At 38.1% G+C, this 21,339-nt stretch overlaps 1 protein-coding gene across 46 annotated transcripts in view; it reads right to left on the bottom strand.

Moving 5' to 3' along the window:
* ZBTB20 (zinc finger and BTB domain containing 20) overlaps nucleotides 1-21,339 on the bottom strand; it is a 900,898-nt gene that overhangs the window by 275,321 nt on the left and 604,238 nt on the right. For 12 of the 46 annotated variants that reach the window (XM_071214799.1, XM_012518423.4, XM_071214786.1 and 9 more), the window contains one exon: nucleotides 8,027-8,151. The exons of the other annotated variants lie outside the window; for them this stretch is intronic. The gene's annotated coding sequence lies outside the window, so the exon portion shown is untranslated. The remainder of the gene's footprint in view (nucleotides 1-8,026; nucleotides 8,152-21,339) is intronic. 46 annotated transcript variants of the gene reach the window in all.

Here is a 21,339-nt window from a genome sequence, read left to right as displayed (position 1 = left end):
AAGGAGATTTCTGAATAAAGGTGTCCCTGTGACTGAAAACACAGAACTGCAGTTAGATAAGCTACTTACCTCTTATGCCTTTTGGGATAGAGTTATGAGTCTCTGTTTGAGGGTACCTATCACTAAAGCATCACATGGTATCTAGTAAGCTCATTTCTGTAATATGGGTAGGTTTTACTTTGTGTTAACATAGACTTTTTAAACACCCTTTTCCAATGCTTTGTTGATTATGAGCCATATAGCCAGGCAGCTATTTCTTTTCTGGCAGGGGTAGCTAAGGCTGAAGGGAATGCATGTGCCTTCCCTGCTGAGGTGGGATCTGATGTACTCCCTCAGCACTTCTGTCCCACTATTCTAATTTTCTCTCATATCACCCTGCGATCAGTAGACAAAACATTTACTCCAGAAGAAAGAGCTAAAGACATTGCTAGGTTTTCTAAGGAAAAAGATCCCAAATCTTGTCTGGTTTAGGCAAGAGAAAATTTTAGTATTATGAGGAGAGATGGTTAAATTGCAGGCCATCAAATTTCGCATACATTTTCAAAGTGTGTCTAAAGTGATACAAAAGAAAACAAAATTCCTTCTGTTCTTATGAATCTTTCAGGCTGGTTCTAGTTCTCATCTCATTTCTGTTTCTTCGTCAGCCCCAGAAAAGATGATTGTTTAACATAGACAAAAAAGAACAAATATAAAATATACTCATAAAATTTGGAATCCAGAGCAGAAAGACAGTAAGTTCTTAGCCCATAAGAAAAGCCTTATTGACATTAATGGAGTCTTGTTTCTAATTCATGCATGGAAGGTGCTGAAAACATTCTCTATTATATCTTAAGCTGAAGTTTTGGTGATATAAAACACTTGTGGTTAATTCTGCATATTGGTGGGTTTTTTCCCCTCTTCTTTTGGGACCACAAAAGAAGTATAAACAGAGGCAGGATAGCATGTGTATTTCTTCATTAGACACTGCACATGCTACTATTTTTATATATTAGAAAGCACACTATCAAATTCCTTGAAGTAGGCAATGTTACAAGCCCATGTACACCTATGCTTTCCTTTTCCTTTATCTCCCAATCCTTTTGCCCATGTTTTTTCTTCTTTTAAAGTTAGGGGCTTGTTCTTATATTACCAGATGGTTCAGGTAATTGGAGCCCCTGTGACATTTCTTTTCAATTCATACTGCCTATTTCAACACAACAGTCCCAAAGGACCTTCCTCTTCCCCAAGGTGATAACTAATGGGACTTAAAAAAATGATGATGTCTGTAAATATGCCATAATATCTGAAGACAGTAGATATTAGGCTAGTCAAAAGACACAGCTGGCCAAATGATCTTTTAGCCCTAAAAAAGGGTAATGATCACAAAGCAAATAAATATGTATATTTATCCTTCTAAAGTATACCTAAAGATTCCAGAGGTCTTCCATGTCTTCAATTGTTGTACTGAAACTGCATTAATACACTTCTAGTCTCAGTCCCAACAGGAGCCACCATAAAACTCCTAAGATGTACAGAAGATTCCAGGAGTCCAAATGTAAAGCAGGGACTCATCTATTAGGTACCTGATTCGAAAATCCAGATTGAGAAAGATCTGTGAGATAAAACTTGGTTGAGTCCATTCAGCTTAGGAATTATTCCTGGTCCAGTTTATCCAAGGAAGAGCCCATTTAATGATTTCCTTGAAGAACATAAAGAGTTCCAAATACTCTCTTGGATTATTACATACTCTGGGTTATTTGATCTGAGGATGCTATAAAGCTTGGCAAGGTCTTCCATACTTCTCCTAGCTTGGTCCCAGATCTCCAAGATAAGACTAGTACCTGGTAAGCGCTCATGTTCCTTATTCATCTCTTTAAAGTTCTTATTCCTGACTTATCACCACAAGACATGGCCAAAGTTATATAGGAATTAAGAGAAAACGAAAGTTCAGTTATTAAGGCATTGCCCTAATACTGGTCTCCCCCCTATAGATCTTGGAAAACCATCGGACAGTTCATGAGAAATTTGACATAATCCTTTAAGGATCCAATTTATAAATGGGCCATTTCATTAACATAGTAGGGAGGACAACTGAGAAATGTTTGAAAATGTAAATAGTTCTTATTTTCTGAAAATCTCATGCTTCTAACACATTATTCTTTAGGTAGCAAAATCTCTTTCACACTAGGCTCACACAAACTATGGACCCTTGACCTTGAAAGTCCCAATGCCCATAGAAACATACAGATACTTCTATCATAAAAATAGCAATAACAATTGTGGCCCCAAATATACCATAAGAAAAACAAAAAGAAAAGCATGATGTAAAATGAAAGATATTAATAGTCCATGAAGAATCACCTTATATCCTAAAAAAAAAAAAAAAAAAAAGAACTACCAAATCAAGACTGTACAATTATGCAATTTACTTCAGTCTTCATAACAGTATTTTTTTAGGATTCCTATTTTTATATGTAGAGGGGGAAATGACATCATATGAACAAGGAGGACACCAGAAAGGAACAGAGGGAAAATGCAAGAGGCCCATCTACTGTCTACAAAGTGTTGCCAGTTGTGAAAGGATTTGACATGCTAATATCCATTCATTCAGACTCGTTACTGAGACACTAAGAGCATGGTGGCTGGCAGGCACAGCATTTAAGTGCAGTTACTGAGGCCCCCAAATATTGACAGAGTGCCAGATTCTAAGAAACTATTGATGTACACAGCCGGCCACAGCTCCAGACACCTCTCAGACAGTCTTTAAATGTCACAGCTAAATGAATTTTCATGAAAGTGGGAGAGAGAAAGGAAGAGCAAGAAGAGAAAAAGAACACAAAATGAGAGGCAGGGTAAGAAAAAAGAAAGAAGAAAATCACTTCCATTACACTGTCATGAAAGTATGTGAATCTCATCTATAAAGCTCAATCACATAACTTTTACAAAGGATATGAGATCAAGTTTTCTCAATATATTCTACATCACCAACACACTCAACCACCTCTAATAATTTCTTTGTGAGATATTTTAAAAATTAAGGGAGATACATGTTATAGAATAGCTTCAATAAATTATTTCTGGTCAAAATATTGTTTGAATATAAATATTACAAAACTCAATTTTAAAAAAATACAATAACTCCACATAAAATAAACCAGGATCACCACAGATATGAACAAACATGGAAAATGTCTCCTAGGCAATTCTCAATATACATTAGAGATTAAAAGTTAAGGTGTCATGAAGTCCATTTTCCACCAAGGCATGGACTTGTGCCCTTTGGTAGCTTTCTTTCCTGTGTCCCACTGAACGTGGTGACACCTAGTAGGTTTATTAATTTGAAAAATGCCTTCCTCCTTAACTTCTCTCTTCCTCCATTGCTACAGAAAACACCTACGAGGGAACCATAGAAGGTAAATCTCATAATCTGGCACATGATAATAGAAATGAACCATGTTTATAACTAGAACAACCAAGTATTCCTTAGAAATCATGTGTAACTCAGTATATTTTAAATGTAAATGAAGTTTTCTTTTTAATTTTGAAAGCCTTCCATCTGCTGAGGTTACCAACTCTTGAACTTATTATACCATGTCATTAAAAGCAGCAACATTTTCAAAGTTAGAAGATGGTTTGCTTGCGCATTTGCTTTTCTATATTAGAGTTGGGCAATCTCTGCATTTTACATAAAGCAATCATGCCCATGCCCGACACAAAATTCTTCCTCTGATTCAAAATCACAGGATAAATGCTTTTTTAACCTAAAGCAACATGGTTTCACAAAGCCTCAATTGCCATTTTACTAGTGTAAAAATAAACCTTGGCATATATTATTTTTTAGCATGTGGCTTTCTCTGTCTTGGGTACCTGGGATATTAGGAGATACCTGGAGAATTAAGTTTCAAAGAGCAAATATTCAAAAGGGGTTTTGTTTTTGCATCAGCTTGCCAGTGATTTCTTAGTACTTTTCTTTTTTATGTTAGGACATTTCCTACCATGGGAAAAAATAATTATTTCCCCTGTTTTTAGAGGCTTTTATTTTGAAGGCAAAATCAGTTTTAACTCAAATGGAAATTGCAATAAAATCACAGACACTATAATCAGTGACTGCATTAAACTCTCAAGAAGTATGCCAACTTCCATGCGAGACCACAATTCAGCCAGGATCATGAAGAGACATTATCCACTTTGCCTGGGGGCATTCTAATGTTTTCTACTGTACACTTTTATAATGTACAAGTTTGGTTCAGGGTAATCTTTAATATTTTACAAACACATACATACATATACACATATGGTAATTTTCTCCTGCGACCATATAATAAACAAAGATGTGTTGGTTTATTCTAGCATAAGGTCTAGCAAATACTTTTTTAAAAGTGTATTAGATTTTTCTGATTGTATAGTTATAATGTTCACCAAATATTCAGTGACTGGTTAAAAAAACTGTGGGACACTTATACATGAAATTCTGTGAAGCTGCTAAAAAAGGAATGATAGATTTACATGTGCTATATGATAAGCTATAAAAGATATATACGGTGTAATCCCTCTTATATGAATAAAATATATACTTGTATATGCAAAACATATATTGGTATATGTACAAACATTTTTTTTGGTGAGAATATACAAAACAATTTTTATTGGAGGAGATGAGGAGGGAGATTTTACTTCTAATTTTATATTTTTCTATTCTGTTTGAATTTTCCAACTATAGGCTTAAAAAATAATGTAGATAAGAATTGTGCAAGGTTATGGGAAATTTTTTCCTTTGTGTTAGAACACTTAATATATGATATTTTATAAAAAGAAACAACCCCCATATAATGTGAATGTAATTCACATTAATTGTAAGAAATTTGAAAGCACTAAAAAAAGAATAATACAGTACTAAAAAGAAAAACCTTATAATGATCTGACCCAACAATAACTAGCATATAATTTTTGCTGAGTTGTGTCCCTCTATTTTGAGAATAAGATTCTTTACCTTCTCTAGGATGGGGAAACCCAAAACATCTCTACAGGCTGTTTTGTGAATATACCCTTCTGGATACCCTCAGCTACCAGGGTATTTTTTTGGTCACCAGGATATTGGTGGAAAAGCTCATGCTATATGTGATGTTTCTCAAAATGTCACAGGTTCTTCCTTCCTAGCTATTGCCCCTTAAAAGCATGGTCCCTATGCCACCCCATAATGGTCGTGGCTTCTCATGATATAAGACACAGATGGAGTTGGGGCCAGAGGTGGTCTCATGATGAACATACAGAAATGCTTCCTTGAAAGGTACTTTGCCTTAGAACCTCTTCAAAGGCCAAGGAAGCAGAAAGAAGAACACAGAAAAGTGACATACGTGGCGTGATTTCTTAGGTAATTGACCCAATGATTATCAACACCTTTTAATATTTTACTTGGCAAGGATCATTTTCTGAAGAAGACTATAAACCTCCTCCTTCATGTAAAACATGATGCTACTATTCATCCTTTAAATATCTTTTCCTTTCATCGAATTTAAGAAATTTACCACCTTTGTTGTTGTTACTGAAAAGATAATAGTGATATTCATTACTTTTATTATGGCTAACTCCCATTGATTCCTTCCTATGGGTTGGGTGTTTACATTATTTTCATTTCCCCCTCAAAATACCTCTTATTATTATTATCATGCTTATTATCATTCCTAAAACCTAGTCTTAGAAATGCTGAGAACTTGCCCAATGTCACAAATCTAATAAGAGGTAGATGAAGTACTGAAATCCACATCAGACTGACTGCAAAAAGATCATTTTCTATTTTAGCTCCACATGACTCCTCATTCAGAAGTCCAAACGATGTCCATAGCTTTCTGTTACTCTGTGTATGTACACACATGTATAACAGTGAAAGAACATAGAGTTTCAAACAAAGCATTATGCAATTTCCCTAAGGACTCAATTTTCCTCACCTCTAAAATGGATAGCACTTACCTCAGAGATTTATTATGAGGACCAAATGAAATAAGTGAAAGCACTTAGTATAGCTAAAATAAAACATTACTATTATTGTTATATAAGTTTCTTTCTTTGCATAAGGGATGTGTTCCAGAAAAAGTGATTGTGAAAATGTACAGTTTTAGCTTCCATTATTAAATCACAGAGCAATTACATTATAAAATCATAGGAAAAGATTCCTAACAGATAGAAGTGAGAACTTAATGTAAGGTTCAGGTGAAGCTTGGGCCTATGGATACTATACGGAGAACAGTCTGTGGGTTGGTAGCACTTTCTAGATACTTTCACCTTTCTCTCCTCAGCCTCTTTGGTTTGGTAATTCCCTGAATCTACTCCAGCAGGTCCCAGAAGATTTTTGCCTTCTTTTCGTTTTGTTTGGTTATGAATTCTAATGGGATTTAGATGCAATAGCATATCATCTGAAGGTCCTATCCCATACATTATAAATAATAATTAGAACATTTCTTTAATTTGAAATTTCCAATTAGGCAAATCAATTAGTGCCCTACTTACTCTGTAAGTTTGGTTACAAGTTTCGGTCATAGGTATTAATAATACCTATGCATTAACTTCATCATATTCATTGCACTGAAAGGATTGTAGGTCACAAATCAGGTCTTCTACTTTCTTGGAAACCTTACACTTACTAGAGAGCCCTATAAATAAAATGAAACTTTAAATAGTACTGACTTCACCTTCAAATCATAACTAAACCTGACTCTGGGCTTTAAGTGCTATTTTTTCCCACTTGGTTCATCAGATATGAGTATGTCATGTTGCTGACTTAGGCCAAGCTATATGTTCCTGCAATTCACTCCACTCTAACTGTCTGCCTCTTGGTGCTTTGCCTTTTCATAAGGTCCTAGGACTTGTTCTGAAATTACAGCCTTAATATTTTTCTCTTAGGACATCCTTTTACTTGTGGAAAATATTCTGAAAGAACAGAATTTAGAAAAGCAAGACATCTGATGCCCAGACTTTGAGAAAAGCACTGATGTTTGGAAACACCAGATTTAACTAATCAGAGGTACAAAAGTCATATTAAATTTATTAGCTTTCTTATCTTTAGAGCTCAGGTAGGAAACAAGATCCAACCTCAGCACACCAACAAGTATCAAGTGAGTGAGGTCAGCACAGCTTACACACTTAAGAGGTAGGTTGGGTATATAAATTCAGAAATACTCTTCATGAATTCTAAAGAGACATTGTTCTACTTTATCTCACACATGTTGGCACCCTGGCAAGCCACTAGATAGCTTCCATGGCCCTAGACCAATTCGAACAAGGTGTGTTTATCTTTTATTTTCTATTTTGCCATATGTAGACTATGGTATCTACTCAAGACTACATTTATTTTACTGCATATTCATATTACTATGTATGTCTTCTATCCCCCATCTTAGAATGAATGAATGAATGAATGAATGAATAAATAAATAAATAAATAAATAAATAAATAAATAAATACCAAGTACTTTAGGAAAGGATGGGTAGGTAGATAAGAGTTGAGAGATGGATAGATGATGATAGGTAAATAGATAGGTAGATAAATTAGGCAAGAGTCATGCCCTCAAGGAAAAGGCAAAGGAAAGAGATTCCTTTAAATACCTTTAAACTAGGTATTGAAGGATAGATGGGAATTCAAAATATAGAGAGGAGGAGAAATCATTTCAAGGAGAGTAAACAAGCATGAACAAAAAGGTCACCATGCAGTGGGAAAAGCAAATAATTTGGTTTGTGAAAGGGAGTAATGAGAAATAAAATTGGGAAGGTAAATTAGAGCTAGATCACAGGGGAACTTGAGGGCCAAACCAAAGAACATCACTGTGTTAATAATCTACGATTGGAGAAAGTTCAGTCAACAACTCATGAGCCATCGTTATTTCAATAGAGAGTGTTAAAATCCAACACAGCCTCAGAGGCGTTAGGCTCCACAGGGGAAACGGTACATTAGTGGTGGAGAGAAGGTCCTCACGTTTAATGAGTCCTACTCCAGCTGAGAGACTATCAAGCTTCATCTATTGATGAAATCACATGATTTGAACAAGAATCTCACCAGCTCCTAATCACATCTGCACTGGTCTTTCCTTATCAATAACAAATGCTGCAGAGTTGTCTGAAGACTGGTGGAGATGCCGATTGACATGCAAGAGGTCAGGATCCTGAGCGCACGTGAGATGTCTGTTGAAAGGATGACAGAAGCTGTCATTTGACTATGAATAGCACCAACAAGTTCACAAATGATTGGTTACTTATATATGTCTAGTTCAGGTTTTCACTCTAGGATATAAGAAGTCAGGTATTTGGAACTCCGAGCTCTCCTTACATATCTTTTAAACTTTACTGCTAAATGTTTAGGATTCTTGTATTTTAGTCATGAGAGAAACACTCTTTTCCTAGTACTTACATCCTCCTCCCTCTTTATTGTTCTTATTGCATTTATGGACTTCTGACATGCTTTATATGTTATGTGTGTTTTGCTTATTTTCTGCTCCTCCCTACTGAATGTTAGCTCTTTGAAGACAGTAATTTTTTGTGTGTGTCTGTTTCGTTCACTGCTGTGTCCTCTGCACCTAGAACAAGTTGAAAGAATGCTTTTCAAAATGAAGCCAAAAATATGGAAGGAGGTAAGCAAATATTAACTTGAACATGGCAAAATAAGCTTCCTGCATAAATTCTCCCTACAAAAATTCATATTCCATATGAATATCATCAACTAATAACTTCATGAACCATGAACTAATTTTTTGTTAAAGCTCAAAGCACTTGTAAAAATATATTTGTTTGTTCTCTTACTGTTAACTGAAATAACATAACAGATCTCATTTTCTCCATTTATACAGATGGAAATCATGTCAATGAGAGATGCTCCAAGACAGCAGATGAAATGCAGGATTTCAGGGCTTTTGACTGCAGGGCTAGAGCTTTGGACTAAAAGGGCTAGGCTCTATGCACTATTTTATACCAGTTCGTTTTTCATAATCAATGAAATTTTAGTGTTGAATTGCATGGGACACTAAAACTAAAACGAATATTTATTGCCATTAGCTTATGGCCCTTCTGATAGCACTTTTCATAGCAAACAAACAAACAGCAAAATAGAAAGAAAAATAATGAACCCTTCAAATGGATAGAGTTGTTTGTTCTTAATAATAATTTTTAAATCTAGAGTGTTCTTTTGCATCATAATTGTATTGCACCCTACTGGACACAAAGAAATGAGTTAGTATGCTATTCAAATAATAATAGTCAGCTACAGCTAAACAAAGCTGTAGGAACAGTATGGCTTCTTTTTCCTCCGATCTTCTTTCATTCTGAAAATACCTTCTGGTTTAAAAATCTCAATAAATTGATCATATGTTTTAATCTAAAAATCAGAACTATCACCAACTACTGAAAGAAAACATTGGTTAGCCCTTTTATTATCCTGACAAGGGGAAGGACTTTCTACTTCTGATTCAATATCTAGAAGCAGTAATAGAAAAGATTGGGTAAATCTGGTCACATTATAAATAAAATTCTGCATGGCAAAAAGTACCTTGAGCAAAGTGAAAACAATAACAACAACAACAAAAGAATGACAAACTGGGAAAAAGTATTTTGCAACTCATATCACCAATAAAACTTACTTCACACATAACCACAAACAATAATCTTAATGTATAAATTGCAAGAAATCAGTAAGAAAAAGACAACCAATATACTCATTGGTATATATAGTCACTGCACTCAAATATTTCACAGTCTAGTGGGGAGGAGGGAAAGTAAATATCCAATTAATTAGAACAAAGGGCGATAGAGGCTATAGTTGAGTTAAGCACAAATAGCTGTGAGAAAACAGAGTGTGGGACCTAGGCCCAGGAGGAAGGAATTTAAGAGCAAGTTTAGAGGAGATGATGCCTGAGTGGAAACTTGAAGGATGGCAGGAGGTGATCAAGTGGAAGATTAGAAAGGGTGGGAAGGATAGCAGGCAGAGGTACCAGCAAAAACAAACACACCAATAAAAAAGCACAGCAAGGGAAATGGACTTTGGCCCAGTGGTTAGGGCGTCCGTCTACCACATGGGAGGTCCGCGGGTCAAACCCCGGGCCTCCTTGACCCGTGTGGAGCTGGCCCATGCGCAGTGCTGATGCGCGCAAGGAGTGCTGTGCCATGCAGGGGTGTCCCCCGCGTAGGGGAGCCCCACGCGCAAGGAGTGCACCCCATAAGGAGAGCCGCCCAGCACGAAGGAGGGAGCAGCCTGCCCAGGAATGGTGCCGCCCACACTTCCCGTGCCGCTGACGACAACAGAAGCGGACAAAGAAACAAGACGCAGCAAAAAGACACAGAAAACAGACAACCGGGGGAGGGGAGGGGAATTAAATTAAAAAAAAAAAAAAAGCACAGCATAAGGGAGAGTGGTCCATTTGGGGTTCCAGTAGGTGCTTACAAACAGTAGGTGGTTCCAGATAGATCACAGGATGGTGTTTAAGGATGGCCGGAAATGACACTGCAGAGGAAGGCAGGATCCAGGTCATGATGGGAGTATCACTTTATATAGGGTGATCAAGGAAAGACTGAGATCTGAATGAAGAGAAAGAGCCAACCATGTGAAGTTGGGAGAGAAGAGTGTTCGTAGCAGAAAACAGCATTTACTGTACAGATAAGCTTATTCTAAGGAGTGGTTAAAGAGCTAGGGGCACTGATTCCTGTTTGTCAGACATGGGCAGAATATTCCACATACTATTCCCCTGTCTATTATCTAATCTCTTTTGTTGTCTCTGGAACTATGGCTCTTTCCCATCAATGAATTCATTCAGTCCCTGTAATCAGCTCTGATTAGTGTTGTTTAACATCAATCTTTTCTACTTTTTTTCAAAGAAAGATACCAATCAGTTGCTGCACACCCCTGCTTGTTAAAAGCAGCACCTCTCCTGCTGACTTACTGTTCTCTTAATCAAAAGGGCAGGAGGTAGCAGTTGGGATTCACTTTTTTTTTTTCCTTCAAAGTACACAAATGTCAACTTCCTCAAGGATGTTTGGCATAGCTGAGTTCAGTCATGTAATGTACAAAGTCAGCTTGATCAAAAGGTTGCAGGCTGCCCACTGCTAAAATGTAGGGAGAAAAGGAAATCTTGGGCTTCTCTGAAGTGTGAATGAGTGCACAGGACACTGTGACATGTGTATTTACACTGAAGACATGCTGAGCTGAAAAGGGAGTTTAGGAAATGTAAACCTGCACAGCTACACTTCTTTAACATTACCTTTGAACCTCTTGAGCAGCACTTTCTCTTTCTCTTTCCTAATTTTTCTGTTGTACCCAGCCTAGTATTTAACATATAGTTTTGTAGCAATCCCATGCCATGGCCCTTTATAGGTGCTATTCTAAAAATTATTTTGGCTACCAGTCCCACAACATTGAAGAGTAGAATTCTGCTTGCCTCTGTGGATGGAAGAAAGTGTTAGCACCAAGAACAGGCAAAAGATTTTTCATTCACTCATTCATTCATTCATTCATTCATTCATCCATTTTCCTACTCTTTCAATAAACCAGCATCCATCATGTGGTTGTCGTTATGACAAACCCTTGTCATTAATTTCCCTAGAAAAGTCTTCTAACAACCAAAACCAGAAAATTAAACTTCCAAAGAGTTGATTATCTTTGTCTAAACTGTGGCTCAACTTGGATTCAGAAACAGATAAAAGTATTTAAATAATACTTATGGATTTTCTAAGCTGAACACACATTCTCATCAAGCATAAAAATCATCATATATGGTTATGGTCCTCAAACAAGGTTGGGGAAGACATATTATTCATAAAATTGCAGACTGGTATGCGTCACAAATAATGCTTTGTGCAACCTCATCGTTTTCAAATTGAAAACTGAAGCAATGATAAAGTCTAAGATTAGTATCTGAGACCTAGCCAGAACTAGAACTACAGCTCCAATCTCCTAATGTAGGGACCTTCCTTTAGCAGGGGTGAGGGTAGGAAGGAGAGGAATGTAAACTCTTAAAATCACTGAAGTAGAGGAACAAGGAGAGACTTAGATGCTGAAGTAAAGTCTATGGCCTACAGGAAGGCTATTTTATTCACTTGAAATGCCTCTGAATTCTTAGAAGGAGCATAAGGAGAAAGATTACACACATACACACACACATATATAATCCCTTCTTTAAGAAATTAATGAATCATTTTCCCTTTTTATATATTCTAAAAAAAATAATGTTTTAGAACAGTATTTCCCAAACTTCCCTGAACCACAAGTCAACCAGGTTTCTGTTTCAGATACAATGCTCTCCATGTGAGTTTTCTGATTTCCTAGGTCTGGGGTGGGGACTCAGGAATGTGCATATATCAAAAGTGACCCTAACAATTCTTAGGATCAGGGATGTTTGGGAAACACCGTCCTACAGAATCCTTTGCCACAGGAGATAAAAGATTGTTTATTTCTAATGAATCATCCCATTTCAGTGTTTCTGCATGTCTTTTTTTTTTTTTTTAAGATTCATTTTAATTTATTTCTCTCCCCTTTCCTCCTGTTGTTTGCTCTCTGTGTCCATTCGCTGTGTATTCTTCTGCGTCTGCTCGCATTTTCTGGCAGCCCTGGGAAACAGCGTCTGTTTTTGTTGTGTCATCTTGCTGCATCAGCTCTCTCCGTGTGTGCAGCGCCACTCCTGGGTGGGCTGTGCTTTTTCCACACGGGATGGCTCTCCTTATGGGGCACACTCCTTGTGCGTGGGGCACCCCTACATGGGGCGCCCCTGCATGGCAGGGCACTCCTTGCACGTGGCAGCACTGCGTGTGGGCCAGCTCCACACGGGTCAGGAGCTCCTGGGGATCGAACCCTGGATCTTCTATATGGTAGATGGATGCTCTATCAGTTGAGCCATGTCCACTTCCCTCTGTGTGTCTTTTATGTAGGGCAGATTCTCATAACAAACCATGAACTCATATGTTTCTATGAAATAGCATTAGACATATTTACTGAAGTTTAAGGCTTACAGTAAAAAGTCAAATAGGGTTATTAACTAGCTCACTCCAACAGAAGTGTCAACCTATAAATCCCTAATTTAATTAAGAAAAAACAGGAAGCAGACTTGGCCTAGTGGTTAGGGCATCATCTACCACATGAGAGGTCCATGGTTCAAACCCCAGGTCTCCTTGACCCGTATGGAGCTGGCCCATGTGCAGTGCTGATGCGGGCAAGAAGTGCCCTGCCACAAAGGGGTGTCCCCACACAGGGGTGTCCCTGTGCAGGGGAGCCCCACGTGCAAGGAGTGTGCCCTGTAAGGAGAGCCCCCCAGCGTGAAAGAAAGTGCAGCCTGCCCGAGAATGGTGCCACACACATGGAGAGCTGACACAACAAGACGACGCAACAAAAAGAAGCACAGATTCCCATGCCGCTGACAACAACAGAAGTGGACAAAGAACACGCAGCAAAATAGACACAGAGAACAGACAACTGGGGCAGGAGGAGAAGGGGAGAGAAATAAATAAATGAATCTTAAAAAAAAAACAACAACAAAGCATTTGCTCAGTCATCATCCAATAGTGGTATATAGGATTTTTTAAAACTTTTATTTTACTATCAGTCAATCTAATTTCTACCCTATTGGAGGTAATCTTCAGAAAAATCAGTCTGCCCATTTTGTAACTCAGAGACATTAATATTAATAATAAAAATCAAGCAAACTAAACAAAATAAACAAGAAAAGAACCCTCCACAATTGAGCCTAGTCATTGTCCTGCTCAGTGAAATGTCTGTCTTACATCTTTTTGACAGGTAGAAAGCCCTTTCACATCATTTCACCTCTCTTTGATCAGTCAGTCTATTTCCTCCCAAATTCTGTCTGACACAGAACTCTTCTGCTCTTCCACATTTAGAAAGGCATAGTCAGAAAATGCTGTCTAAGATGAGCTCACTTCCGCATGTCTTTTAGTCAGGCTTTTATTAAATGGATACCAAGCATACCAACCAGTTAAAAATACTCCCGTCACTTTTGCAATAATCACATAATCTTCCCAAAATCTTAAATTTGGGGTAAATGAATGGATCATGCTGTCTTATGTGTGAGAGGGGAAGCAAAGACTGCATTTTGTTAAAAATATGTCTGTTAATTGTGATTGTATTATAGTTACATCGGTAATTGCACAATTAATTCCCACTATCAAATTAATTTGGTAAATGTGCATAGATTAAAACCACAAGGCTACTCTTCTTATTTTGCTCAGTATATACCAAGTAATCTTAAGTTTAGTTTATCATCACCAGTATATTTTTGCTTTGGGAAAAATTTTTTTTCCTTACAATTCATACTTCATATTGAGATGATGATGATCAAGGTCAATGATGAATATAGCTGTAGGGTGTGATTGCTGCTAAAATAAGCACCTAGTTTAGTAAACTATTTCCCTCAGAAGCTTGAAGTACAACAATTTTTTTTTCTTATTGGGAGAGACTGTATCTCTTCAGGGGGGCAATGGCTGAGAGCATTGAATGGAACCGTCTGAAGCAGGAAATATATATGACAGTTAGGGAAGTATACAGGAGGATCAGAAGACATCAGAACAAGGTTATAGACAGTGCCTGAAGATAGCAGAGATGTGCGGACTCTTAGAGCACAATTTGAAAGATTATAGATGGGGGTGACAATAGTTTTCTGTGTTCATCTCTGCTGGCTACAAGAACACTGGCAGTCAACATTTGCAAGGTCTCTTTATTTTTTTATTTTTTAATTTTTTTTTGTTTTTTTTTATTTTTTATTTTTATTGACTTTGTAATAATATTACATTAAAAATATATATATGAGGTCCCATTCAACCCCACCCCCCACCTCTCCCCCCCCCCCAGCAACACTCGTTCCCATCATCATGACACATCCATTGCATTTGGTAAGTACATCTTTGGGCACCTCTGCACCTCATGGTCAATGGTCCACATCATGGCCCATACTCTCCCCCATTCCATCCAGTGGGCCCTGTGAGGATTTACAGTGTCCGGTGATTGCCCCTGAAGCACCATCCAGGGCAGCTCCATGTCCCAAAGACGCCTCCACCTCTCATCTCTTCCTGCCTTTCCCCATACCCATCAGCCACCATGTCCACTTTTCCCAATCCAATGCCACCTCTTCTATGTGGATATTGGATTGGTTGTGGCCATGCAAGGTCTCTTTAATTATGTCAATGACCAGAGTTAGCCTTTCAGGTGAGGCTAAACTACAACTAACAAGCTGTCCTAGCCTCCTTCGAGACACCAAAGACAAGGCCACAGCAATCACAGCAGCAGCAGCAAGAGCACTGGTTTGACCTGCATTTCTTGCCCACCAATGAGCTGTGCCTTGACTGCTTCAGCTGACAAACAAACAAATACAAATATCTCTCAGCAAGTACATATTTATGTATATCTACAACTCCCTCACACAGATCTACATAGAATGCATAATAGCTTCCAATGGTGTCACACATTTGCTCACTAAGGGGTGAGACCCATAATTCACAAATGGGTGAAAAGAACATCAATATGCAGATCTTAACCCCAGTTTGTGGGCAGAAAAATATCATCCTATAGATTTCCCTCATCAAACAGTCCTTGTTTAATTTTCCAAACTTCCTTCCTCAAAATGGTGTTACTCTGCACTGTATAGAGAGACAGGTTTGACAAACCGAGCCATTAATTTCATAATCTCTTTCCCAAATGCTGGACAAAATTAGGCCTAGGCTATGCCTTGGGCTGACTCACTGGGGAGGTATTTCCCATATTAGAAACTCAGAACTCAGGAAGTCAAGTTCAAAGAGAGTTGTCCCTGTTCAAAATCCTTGATATCAGGAGAGCCCACAAATATATATACTGGGGGTCTCCTCTGTGGCAAACATTATGTTAAACCCAGAAGATAAAGAGAAGAGTAAAAATATAGTCTTACTAGAAGGAGCTCTTAGTAGGTAAGAAAAGGTACTCACTGAAATAACCATGATATAACATGGGGCACTTGTTTTAAGAGAGGGATGAAGCAATACAGATTCACAATTCCTGGTCAATAGGAATATAGAGATGAAATATTGGCCAAATTGCTACTCTTCAAATAATGGCAGAACTGTCCCAAGGCCAACTGAGTGCATGACAGACTAAGAAGAGTGAACTAGGCACACAGCAAAGGACAAGATAATGAGCAGTTTCTCACACCCAAGTCACATATCTCTGGCCCTATCTCAAGGGTAATGAAAGAACATGGGGATGGTCTTGAAATCTCTGCTAGCAATGTAGTTTTTCCAGAGGTTTCTTTTTGGTGCTAGACTACCAGGTCTCCATTGAACTAAATGTAGGAAGGGATAAAATGTAGAAGACTTCTATCACCATTTTGAGAGTCAAACATAGGCAAACTTATAGGCAAGAACTCAGAATGAATGCCCCTTCAGTATTCCCGAGTAGATATCCTCATTATTGGGAGCCCAGCAGAGTCTGTGTGTCCCTGAATTTATTCTCCAAGCAACCTTCAAGAGCATGTTATGCTGGTTAGAAATATATATAATAAGGCCCTCACTTCTTAGAGACTTGAGTAAGCCTGACTCCCCCACCTAGTCCTGCCCTTTAAGGAATAATGACCTTCACTAAAATCAAAACAAAAGACAAAGAGGGCCCTACTCCAATCAAGATGACAGAGTGAGATGCTTCAGAGTTCTGTAACCCCACAGAAGCTTTAAATAGCTAGCAAGAACTGGCAGAAACATCTTTCTCAGGGTTCCAGAGAGAAGTTAAAGGATTACAATAACAGGGTGAGTCTGAATTAAAAAAAAAAAAAAAAAAAAAAAGCTTGTTTTAGTTTGCTAAAGGCTGCCAAGGTAATACACCAGAAATGGGTTGGCTTTTACAATGGGGATTTATTAACTTAGAAGCTTAATAAACAAAGTTCTGAGGCTGTGAAAATGTCCAACTCAAGGCTTCATCAGGAATGCTTTTTCCCCTGAGGAATGCTTTTATCTGGCTGCTGGTGGTCCTGGATTTCTCTCTCATATGGTAAGGCACATGGCACGGGACATGGTGGCATCCTCTTATCTCTTCCCTCTTGTCCAAGCCTTGTTGCTTTCCCACTTCTGGCTCATAGGGCCTTTTCTCTCAGTTTTTGGGGGTTACTCTCTGTTTCTACAATGCCACTAATTCCAGTCTAAAAACTACTCCAGTAACAGGATTAAGACCCACCCTGGGCTACACCTTACTGAAGTATTCTAATCAAATGACTATTAACTGAATCTAATCTAATCAAAGGGTCCCATCTTTGATTAAACCCACAGGAATGAAACAATTTAAGAACATAATTTTCTAGGGTCCACAACAGAGTCAAAATACCCACAAGGCTTCTTTAGAATAGTTTAAAAGAGGAAGGATCTCATGACATACTTGATGGAACCTCCACTACTCCTCACCAGCTGAGTACAGAGCTGTCCTTTATCTCCATTGCAGATCCCTTTTCCCAGTTCCAGAGGGATTCTGGGAGCATGTATGTCTGGTTCAATCTGTCTAGTGGTGGCCTAAGGAACTCCCCATCCCAGAATTTGTTCTGAGTGTATAAGGTGGCTCGCTGAACTCTTCTATACAACACTGTGGGAAAGCATTCAAGCCATGCTGCCTCAGGCAAGGGATTGCTGGCTGCAGGGCTGTATCAGCCAGCCAAATGGGTGCTGATGCAAAGTGCCAGAAATCTGTCAGCATTTATAAAGGGTATTTATTTGGGGTAGAAGCTTACAGTAAAAAGGCCATAAAGCATAAGTTACTTACCTCACCAAAGTCTGCTGCCATGGGTTGGAACAAGATGGCTGCTGGTCTCTGCAAGGGTTCAGCCTTCCTCTTCCTCCTAAGGGTCTATGATCCCAGCTCCTTCTGTTTCCAGCTCTAGGTTAGCATAAGGCTTGTCTCTCTCCCCTAGGTTCATTTTTCTCCAGGCTCAACTGCTCTGCTCTCTGTACAAGCCCACTTGTAAACTATCAGTCAAATGGTTCATCTTTCTTCCAGGGGCCTCTGCCATTTCTAAAGGAGCCTTCTCTCTTTCTTCACTTATCTGGTTCTCTGTGTATTTACTTCCCCAGGGCACTGGCATCAAAACTTCAACTAGCTCCTCTGCCAGGTCATTTGTTCTATGAGTCTCTGCCTACCAAGGGAGCAGGGACTCAACATCCTACTGATGTGGCCCAATCAAAGTCCTAATCATAATTTAATCAAGTAAAAGTGAAACATCTGAAGTTAATACAATCTAATATGCCCAGAGGAGCAGACTAGTTATAAACATAATCTAATATCTATTTTTGGAATTCATAAACAGTACCAAACTGCTACAAGGATATACAATGCAATGCTCAGGACTATGAGGAAACTGTTTCCTAGGGAAGGGGGGGGCATTTTACCCATATAAACATGGAATTCCTACAGCCACTGTGCATGCCCAAGGCAGGATACATGCAGAAAGGATCAAGAAGGCCCTTACATTTTGACTTGGAATTATTCTCAAACAACTCATGCTATGGATAAGCCATGAAGGAGAGCACTCACACAGATCAATCTGCAAAGATTGGGAAAGGTGTTTTGTTTTTTCCCTTTTGTTTTTGTTAGCTCCTGGCACTCAAGAAAACTCAGTCATAACACTAGTTGGATACAAGCTTAAGGAACAGATGCCACAGAATCTAAATTCCTGTGATAACACATTAAAATATCAAAATGTCCAGGTTTCAACAAGAAGTTACACAACATACAAAGAAAAAGAAAGCAATGGTCCAGGCAAAAAATGAGATGAAAGCATTATCTTGTGTTAGTCAGCAAGGGGTGCTGATGCAAAATACCAGAAACTGGTTGGTTTTTATAAAGGGTATTTGTATGGGGTAGGAACATATAGTTACCAGGCCATAAAGCATAAGTTACTTCCCTCACCAAAGTCTATTTGGAGCAAGATGGCTACCGATGTCTGCAAGGGTTCAGGCTTCCTGGGTTCCTATGTTCCTGGGGCTTGCTTTACTCTGGCTTCAAGGTTCCTTCCTTCCTGGGGCTGGCTTCTCTTTCCTCTTTGTGCTGACTTCCCATGGTTCCAGTTTAAGTCCTCAGCATCAAACTCCAACATCAAAACTCCAACATCACAAACGCTCAGCTCTGTTCTTTGCCATGTCTCTTATCTGTGAGTTTCTACCCACCAAGGGGTGGGGACTCAACACCCTAACCATAACTCAATCATGCCCAGGTACAGATCAGATTACAAACATAATCCAATATGTATTTTTGGAATTCATAACCATATCAAACTGCTACAGACACCATTAATGAGGACAACTACATTGGGACATACGAGACAAAGACTTTTAAGAAATGGCCCTAGATATGCTCAAAGAGGTAAAGGAAAACAAGGACAAAGAAGTAAAGGAAATAAGGAAAATGACAGATGAATACAAACAGAATATCAATGAAGAGATGGAAATTATGAAAAGTTACCAAACAGACCTGACAACCACAATAACAAAAGTAAAAATTCTCTAGAAGCTAGAAGGGTTTAACAGCAGATTGGAGCTAGCAAGAGAAAGAATCAGTGAACTTGAAGATAAGTCAATTGAAATAATTCAGTCTGAGAAGCAGATAGAAGAAAAAAGAAATAAAGAAAAGCAAACAGGAATCTGTGAGCCAGCATTAAACATACCAATATACACATTGTGCGAGTCCTAGACAGAGAAAAAAGAAAGGGGCACAGGAAATATTAAGAAAATTATGGCTGAAAACTACCCAAATTTTATGAAAGACATGAATATACACATCCAAGATGCTCAATGAACTCCAAACAGGATAAACCTGAATAAACCCATGCCACAGCACATAATTATCAGACTGTCAAATATCAAAGATAAAGAGAGAATTCTGAAAGCCACAAGAAAGAAGCAACATGTTATGTACAAAGGAGCCTCAATGAAATTAAATGCTGATTTCTCATTAAAACTATGGGGACAAGAAGACATTGGGAAGACATATTTAAAGCATTGAAAGCAAAAATAATTGCCAAACAAGAATTCTATATCCAGCAACACTGTCTCTCAAAAATGAGAGTGGGATTAAGATTTCTCCAGATAAAGAAAATCTGAGAGAGGTTGTCACCTCCAGAAAAGTCCTACAAGAGATGCTAAAGAGAGTACTACAGATTGAAAAGAAAGGACAATAGAAAATAGATTGAAGGTGCATGAAGAAATACAGATTCCATTGAGGGTAATCACACACACAGACACACACGCCAGGAGTATTTTATTTTTAGTTTGTAACTCCACTCTTTACTTTCTACTAAAAGGCAAATACATAAAATGTAATAATATATCACTGGTTTGGGAGTCATAATGTATAAACATATAATCTTTTATATGTTTATATATAAAAGTGACAAGAACTATGTAAAAAAGTGGGGAGCAGAAGGGTATAGGAACATAATTTTTATCCTATTGAGGGCAAGCTGGTAACAAAACAAATGAGAATGTTATAGATTTAGTATGTTAAATTTAAGCTCCATGGTAACTACAAAGAAAATATCAGAGTATATTGCCAAACTCATAAAACAAAAATTAGAGAAAAAGTTACGAGGGGCAGGGGCAGGGGGGATGGTAGTTGATGTATAGTGTGTATAGGTTTCAGTTTGGCAAGATTGGAAAGTTTTAGTAACAGAAGATGGTGAGGGTACCACAATATTGTGAATGTGATTAATCCCATTGAATGTTATGCTTGGGAGTGATTGAGATGGGAAAGTTTATATTTTTAATATATTCCCACAATTTAAAAAAAAAGAAAAGAAAGGGCAACTAACAATTACACTAATGATTAAGTACAATACACGTTCCTGAATGGGATCTAGTAAGGGAGGAGAAAAGGCTCAGAGTGACATGTCCTGGTTTGAGTCTTTTGCGAACCCCAGAAAATTATGCTCTTAAACTAAGCCATTCCTGCATATGTAAACCTATTGTATGTGTGGCCTTTGGGTGAAATTCAGTTAAAGACCTTTTGATTAGATCACTTTGAAAGTTAATGGAGTTTGCCCTGCAGGTTTTCAGAACTGTTTGGGACCCTTGTTTTTTTTCCAATTTCTCCCTAGGCTAATAGAACTGTTTATCCTATGCCCATCCCTCCTTTGTACACTGGAAACAGATATTTTTTTTTTTAAGTTTCACAGGTCTACAGCCAGAGAGGAATTTTGCCCCAAAACAGACCGCATGCCTATAAATTATTCTGATGAGACTTTGTACTTAGCATAGCTACTGGAATGATTTAAAGCTTTTGATATATTGTGATGGAATGAATATATTTCGCATATGTATTTCTGGTGTCTAGAGGGTAAGACTTTTGTGGGCCCCAGAAAATTGTGTTCTTAAGCTAAGCCATTC

Source organism: Dasypus novemcinctus, chromosome 4 (genome assembly GCF_030445035.2).
Source record: "Dasypus novemcinctus isolate mDasNov1 chromosome 4, mDasNov1.1.hap2, whole genome shotgun sequence".
Classification (NCBI taxonomy): domain Eukaryota; kingdom Metazoa; phylum Chordata; class Mammalia; order Cingulata; family Dasypodidae; genus Dasypus; species Dasypus novemcinctus.
Note: the sequence above shows the minus strand (reverse complement) of the source record. Positions and strands in the feature narration are given on the sequence as shown.